The sequence below is a fragment of the Ziziphus jujuba genome, chromosome 10, assembly GCF_031755915.1.
Source record: "Ziziphus jujuba cultivar Dongzao chromosome 10, ASM3175591v1".
In the NCBI taxonomy this organism is placed as follows: Eukaryota; Viridiplantae; Streptophyta; class Magnoliopsida; order Rosales; family Rhamnaceae; genus Ziziphus; species Ziziphus jujuba.
Genome location: NC_083388.1, coordinates 2771255 through 2777025, shown reverse-complemented (window position 1 = coordinate 2777025; position 5771 = coordinate 2771255). Strand labels below are relative to the sequence as shown.

At 33.2% G+C, this 5771-nt stretch overlaps 1 pseudogene; it reads left to right on the top strand.

The window, feature by feature from the left end:
* The first annotated feature begins 1002 nt into the window (after positions 1-1002).
* Positions 1003-3168, top strand: LOC125421179 (DNA polymerase zeta processivity subunit-like; annotated as a pseudogene).
* The last annotated feature ends 2603 nt before the right edge of the window (positions 3169-5771 follow it).

Genomic DNA, 5771 nt, shown 5'->3' with positions numbered 1-5771 from the left:
AATACAAGAAAAAAGAGAAAGAGAAAAAACAAAAAAAACACATATTTCCTTACTTTCATCTAATAAGAAAAAAGATAAATTTTTTACCTGAGTTTAGTTTGAGATATGAGAAAATACAAAAAAATGAGAGTGAGAGGAGATGAGATGCAAAAAGTGACCTTAGAGAAACCCCACAAACGGCTGTGTAGAGGAAGAAGGAAAGGGTAAAAAAAAAATCCTTTTGCGTAATTTTCAATTTTATCAAGGGTATTTTTATCCCAAGGTGGCTATTTTTTTTAAAAAAAAAAATTTGCTCTTTTTCTAAAATGGAGTTGTAAGGTGGCTATTTTTCGAAATAACCCAAAATGGGGGCCATCATAAAAATTTCCTTTATTAATATTTATTTTTTAAAAAAAATTATAATTCATTAAATTTAAAAGATTAATTTGGGAATCTTAAGTTTTGTTTTGTTTAAATTACGCATTAATAGATGGTTTAAAATGTTAAATTATACCTATTATTATCAAAACTAGAATATTTATTCTTTATTTATATCAGTTTCATTTTTCCCTAATAAATTTCATCTATTTTATCTTTAAAACTCTTTTTTCCCCTTTATATTCAATATATATATCATATTTGTCCAATCAAGATCAATTTATATGTTCATTATTTTGAGTTTTGATGGCTTTTTTAACCTGATCAAGTATTTTCCCATCCTTTTATTATTCAAGTTTTACATGTAAGTTGTTTATGGCGAATAGTCTAATATTCAAATTTACTGTTTACTTAGATGAGGATCCGAATTCTAAACCCCCTTCTCAATACAGATTAAAAAAATTAAAAAAAGTTTTAAATGTAAGTTTTGACAAAAAATATATATATATATATATATATATAAATAAATAAATAAAATTTGTATTAGATTAGGATTGGATGAGCAGCCAAAAGAAAGGTAAATTTATTTATCTGACACATTAATTTTAAGCACACATAAAAAAAAAAACACTCTTTCCTGTATGCATGTATCAGAAGGAAATATTATACCCAAAATGTAATGATCATTCTTCCTAAGGTGTTTTTTTTTTTTTTTTTTTTGGGGTATAATCAATTCCCTATTTGTTTGCAATTTCTGTTGAACTAATCATGGACGTGCTTCAGATGGGGCAGCTCGGATTTTGGTGGAGGTGTTGGAGGTGGCAATCACGTCAATTGTTTTCTTCAAAGGAGTTTATCCTACTGGTTTCCTTCTCATCTCATGTCGGTTTACACCTTTTCTCTGTTTGATTGCTTCAATTTTTTTTTTTATATATGTTTTATTGATTGGAATTCAAGAAAGTTGAAACTCTCAGAAAACTTTCATATGTGGGTTGACTAAATTAAGGGCATTTATTGGCTCTTCATTTTTTCTTTTCTTGTCTGATGGTGAGGTGAATTTTGTTTGGAGGTGCTTTTAAAAGGAGGAGGTATATGAATTTGGTGGTTCAGAGGGCTCGCCACCCTGAGCTCAAAGACCACACTCATTCAGCTATTTCTTGTCTTCTCCCTTTTATCCAAATGGTAATACATGATAATTACTATTTATGCTAAGAAATGGTATGAGAATCGATATGGATTATGAATTTGCTGGTTGTCTGAGGTGCATTTGTGTAAGAAGGAACAAACTAAAACCTATTCGATCTGAACTATTGGCAATGCTCAAGTAGCACACTAGAAAATAAAAAACAACCAAAATCTCAGTCAAAATAGTATCTTAAAAGCAAGAATGGCCACCTTTTATTTAACCATACAACAGCTTGTAACATTCCAGTCGCCTTGAGCATTTAGCAACTTAAAACGCTTCTGTACCAATACTCTTAAAATAGCTCTTTGGCGACTACTGATGCAGCCCTGTTATTGAAGATGCAAAGCTAGTTTCAAGGCATAGGGCTCTATACAAGCAAGTTCCAAATACGCTTGAATGAAATGGAGTCTGCAACAATTATGGAAAATGGTTTTAAATTCCAAACAAGATTGGAGAATAGTTATTAAGTTGGCCTGCTTGTAGGCTGGAAATTCAATTTTCCCTTATTACTAATTAGCAGCAATTATGAATAAATTAACAAACATAAAATGCCATTTCCTTTCCCCCAGTATAGAAAATGTTCAATCCAACATCAAAAACCAAATGAGCCTTAGTTAAACTAAAAGTTGTATTTTTTAATCATTTAATTTGAATTTCTAAAAAGATTGTTTAGACATTTTCTCTGTGTTTCTAAATAGTATGTTTGAACATTTTCTTCACTTTTCTAATCCTACGGTGTGTATAAGGGTTTGCCTCTTGTCATATTTTTTAACATTACTTGTCTTAGTTCTAACAATTTTTTGTGCTGAGGTTTGTTACACGTATAACATGTTTAAAAAGTCTTGTTGTGAATTTAGGGCTGATTTGGATGAGCTGTTCTAATTTCTGAGCAAATACATCCATGTAGTTTGTTCTCTACTTTTATATTGTTTTGTTGTTAATCTACACTCCAATTTCACTGAAACAGGCCTTTTACAAACTTAGGATCTGGTGGAGAGAGCGGCGGTTATCTTCTTTAACTCTGACATCACAACTATTGAAAGATTCTTGTTCAAGCTTGTATTTAACCAGTCTTATGGCTCAAAGGTTGAAGAAGCTGACTTAGAGTTCTCTCTTAGGTCATTTTTGGTCACACTTTTGGTTGCAGAACCGCTTACAAGAGCTTTATCTCATGGTAACCCGCTGAAATGCTGACATTTGTATTTAGTTTTTATGCTTTGGTTTTTGAATCCTTCATCTTAAACTACAAGCATTTGTTTTCCCCTTTTCTAAGCCAATTTCATTTGTGATTATTATATCAAAGACTTTTGGTTTACTTGGTTGAATATTGATCTGATGTTGAAGTCTTGATTGCAATTAGGAAATATGCCTTGTATTTTTTTTTAATGTATAGAGATTTTGATAATATTTGTGAGCTTTTTTTTTTCCTAGAGATTGTAGGTTGGAGATAATAGCTTATTATCGACCACTTCCTGCGGCAAGCGCGAGTAAGGATGCTGGGATATGGATCCCAACAGACGCAAAACAGTGGCAACAACCTCCATTAATCACTCCAGTTAAGCAGTGAGCCTCTGAGTGTGCAGTTATACTTTGAACATCCAACTTCTGATGAACCAAAGCCTTAACAGATCTCTGTATGGTACTGGTTTATGCCTTTTAAAAAAAACTATGAAATTCCTTTCTGGATTTCTTCCTGTTTTCTTTCCTCTTCTTCCATCTTTTTAAATTTTTTTATCTGTTGGCAATCTGGGTTAACATTGTGTACGTAATAATTATCCTATATTTTTTTTTATTTGCTCTGCCTAGAAGAAACAGAGCAAAAAGGTAGTAAGCTTATTAGAAAAACACGATTGGACTAGGGTTAAGCAGAGGTGGATGAGAACATTGTAATTTATGGAGGATTGCACACTCTGATGATAGAATCAAGCCAGTTGTTAAGTGTAGTTATTGATGGTATACTGCATCAGAGAAAATATTTGATAGGAAGTTTGTTTATGTGCTAGATTAAGATTGGATGACAGCTAAAAGGAAGCCATTAATTGTTTGTTTGACAGTGGATTAGAAAACAAGGAAGCCATGGCTTTCGTTGTCAAGGCTGAGTTTCCATTTTATCAGAGCCTCTGCTTCGTCATTCTGATCATTGTTAGCTGCTGCTGTGAATACAAACGGTGCTGTTTTGAAGAAAGATGAACCAGAAAGATGGAAAATTATATACATGATATGGCAAGTTAGCAACAAAAAAACTTGTTTGCTGGACAAGGAAACCATGGTTATAAGCTGTGTAGTGCTATTACGAACCATTATTGCATGTCTGAATGTAGTGGAAATTATATATAGATCACCTTTACAGAACTAAGTCCTATAAGGTGTGCAATAAACAATAAAGTTTTCTAGGATTTTGAACATTGAAAGCTTGGATTTGTTTGATGAATATACACACATATAGACACACCCACGCACATATATATATATATATGCTTTTTAGCTTTCTCTTATTCATTAAACATTTTGGTAATTAGTTCTCCAGTGCATGTCACTTTCCTTCCAATCTTTTCTTAGAATAAACCTCTCTTTTGTTTTTATTTTTCCCTTTTGGGCTATGTGGGTTGTGCCAAATGTAAGACCAACATGGGTCGTCCTATTACCGGCCGAAGTTCTATGACTTGGGCCTACAAAAATGAGGGACTCATATAAATTTCTAAGGGTTTTTTTTTCGAAAAGTAGCCATCCTGTAAATGGTTTTTTGAAGAATAGCAAATTTTTTTTTTAAAAAAAAAAAAACTAGCTACCTTTTAGGACATCCGGACTAAAATACCCTTTATTACTATTTTTTTTTTTTTAATCTTTTTTCCCTACCAAAACACTAATTTTCTCTGCTTTCCCTTTCTCTTTCCTTTTTAAAACACAGCAAGGCCTTTGAACGCACTAGGGCTTTACCTTTCCCATTCGAAACACATCATTCAAACACAGCTAGGGCTTTCCTTTCCCTTTTGAAATAAACCATTTGACCCTACTCACAATTCCTTTCCTCCTATCCATTATTGAGGTTGAAGAAGCAACCTTTGCTTTCACAAGTCCAAACTACGAAGCTGAGGACCCAAAAATCTTCCTCCTTTTCCATTGTTGATGCTGCACAGTCCAACTTCTTCAAAAGTTAGTTTCGCTCCCTTTTTCTTTTAGCCTTTCCCTTTCGAAACACACCATTCGACTCTACTCACAGTTCCTTTCTTCTGATTTGTTATTGAGGTTGAAGAAGCAACCTCTGCTTTCACAAGTCCAAACTAGGAAGCTCAGGACCCAGAAATCTTCCTCCTTTCCCGTTGTTTATGCTGTACAGTCCAACTTCTTCAAAGGTTAGTTTCGCTCTCTTATTATTATTATTTTTTTTTACCTTCACTTTAACATCTCCACCTATTCCCTGTAAAAACTTTCAATTTGACTCTGCTTCTCAACTGGGTTTTTGTTTTCCTTATTATTCCTTCTTCATTTTTATACATTATGTACCAAAAAAGTGGTTTTTTTTTTTGGTCAATTTTTTTTTGGGGTTTTATAGGTTTGATAAGGAAAAAAGTTTTCTACATATAATAGATAAATAGACATTGATGTCTATGTTTGATAAAGAGATCTCCAGCGTCAGCATTAGTAGTGGTGGTGGTGAAGGTGGTGGTGGGTGTGGCGGTGATGATGGTGATGAAGACGACAATGAGAGTGGTTGTGTTTGTGTCTGATATGGTTCTGAGGGCATTTTGTTTTGGATAACATGCCTAAATATTTGATGTTGACTGTTTCATTTTATTATGTAAGTTGGTGCCAATTACTCTCTCTAGTCTAGCCCACATGGTGATGTTTTGAGGAAGGGAATACATCAGTGCTACGCATATATATCTGGGAAGTAGTGTGAAATTGAAATGGTTAGGGTGTTCTATAGGCATTTGGCATGTTCTTCTCCAAGTACCTAAATAAGTTTTTAGATGTGCAACTCATCATTTATAGTTGAAGCATATAGGTGAAGAAATCATTCTTTTACTCTCTACAGGCCCTTAGCATATACCATAACTTGATTTTGAAAGCTTGATATGCATAATATTATTCTTGGTCCATGGATTTCTTTATTTCGAGTTCCAGGAAACCTTTTCTTGATTTTTGTGGGAGACAAAGCAAACACCTGTAGCTATTAATGAGATATTTTCTTGAGAATGAGAAGATTTTGATTGCTAAAATCACCGTA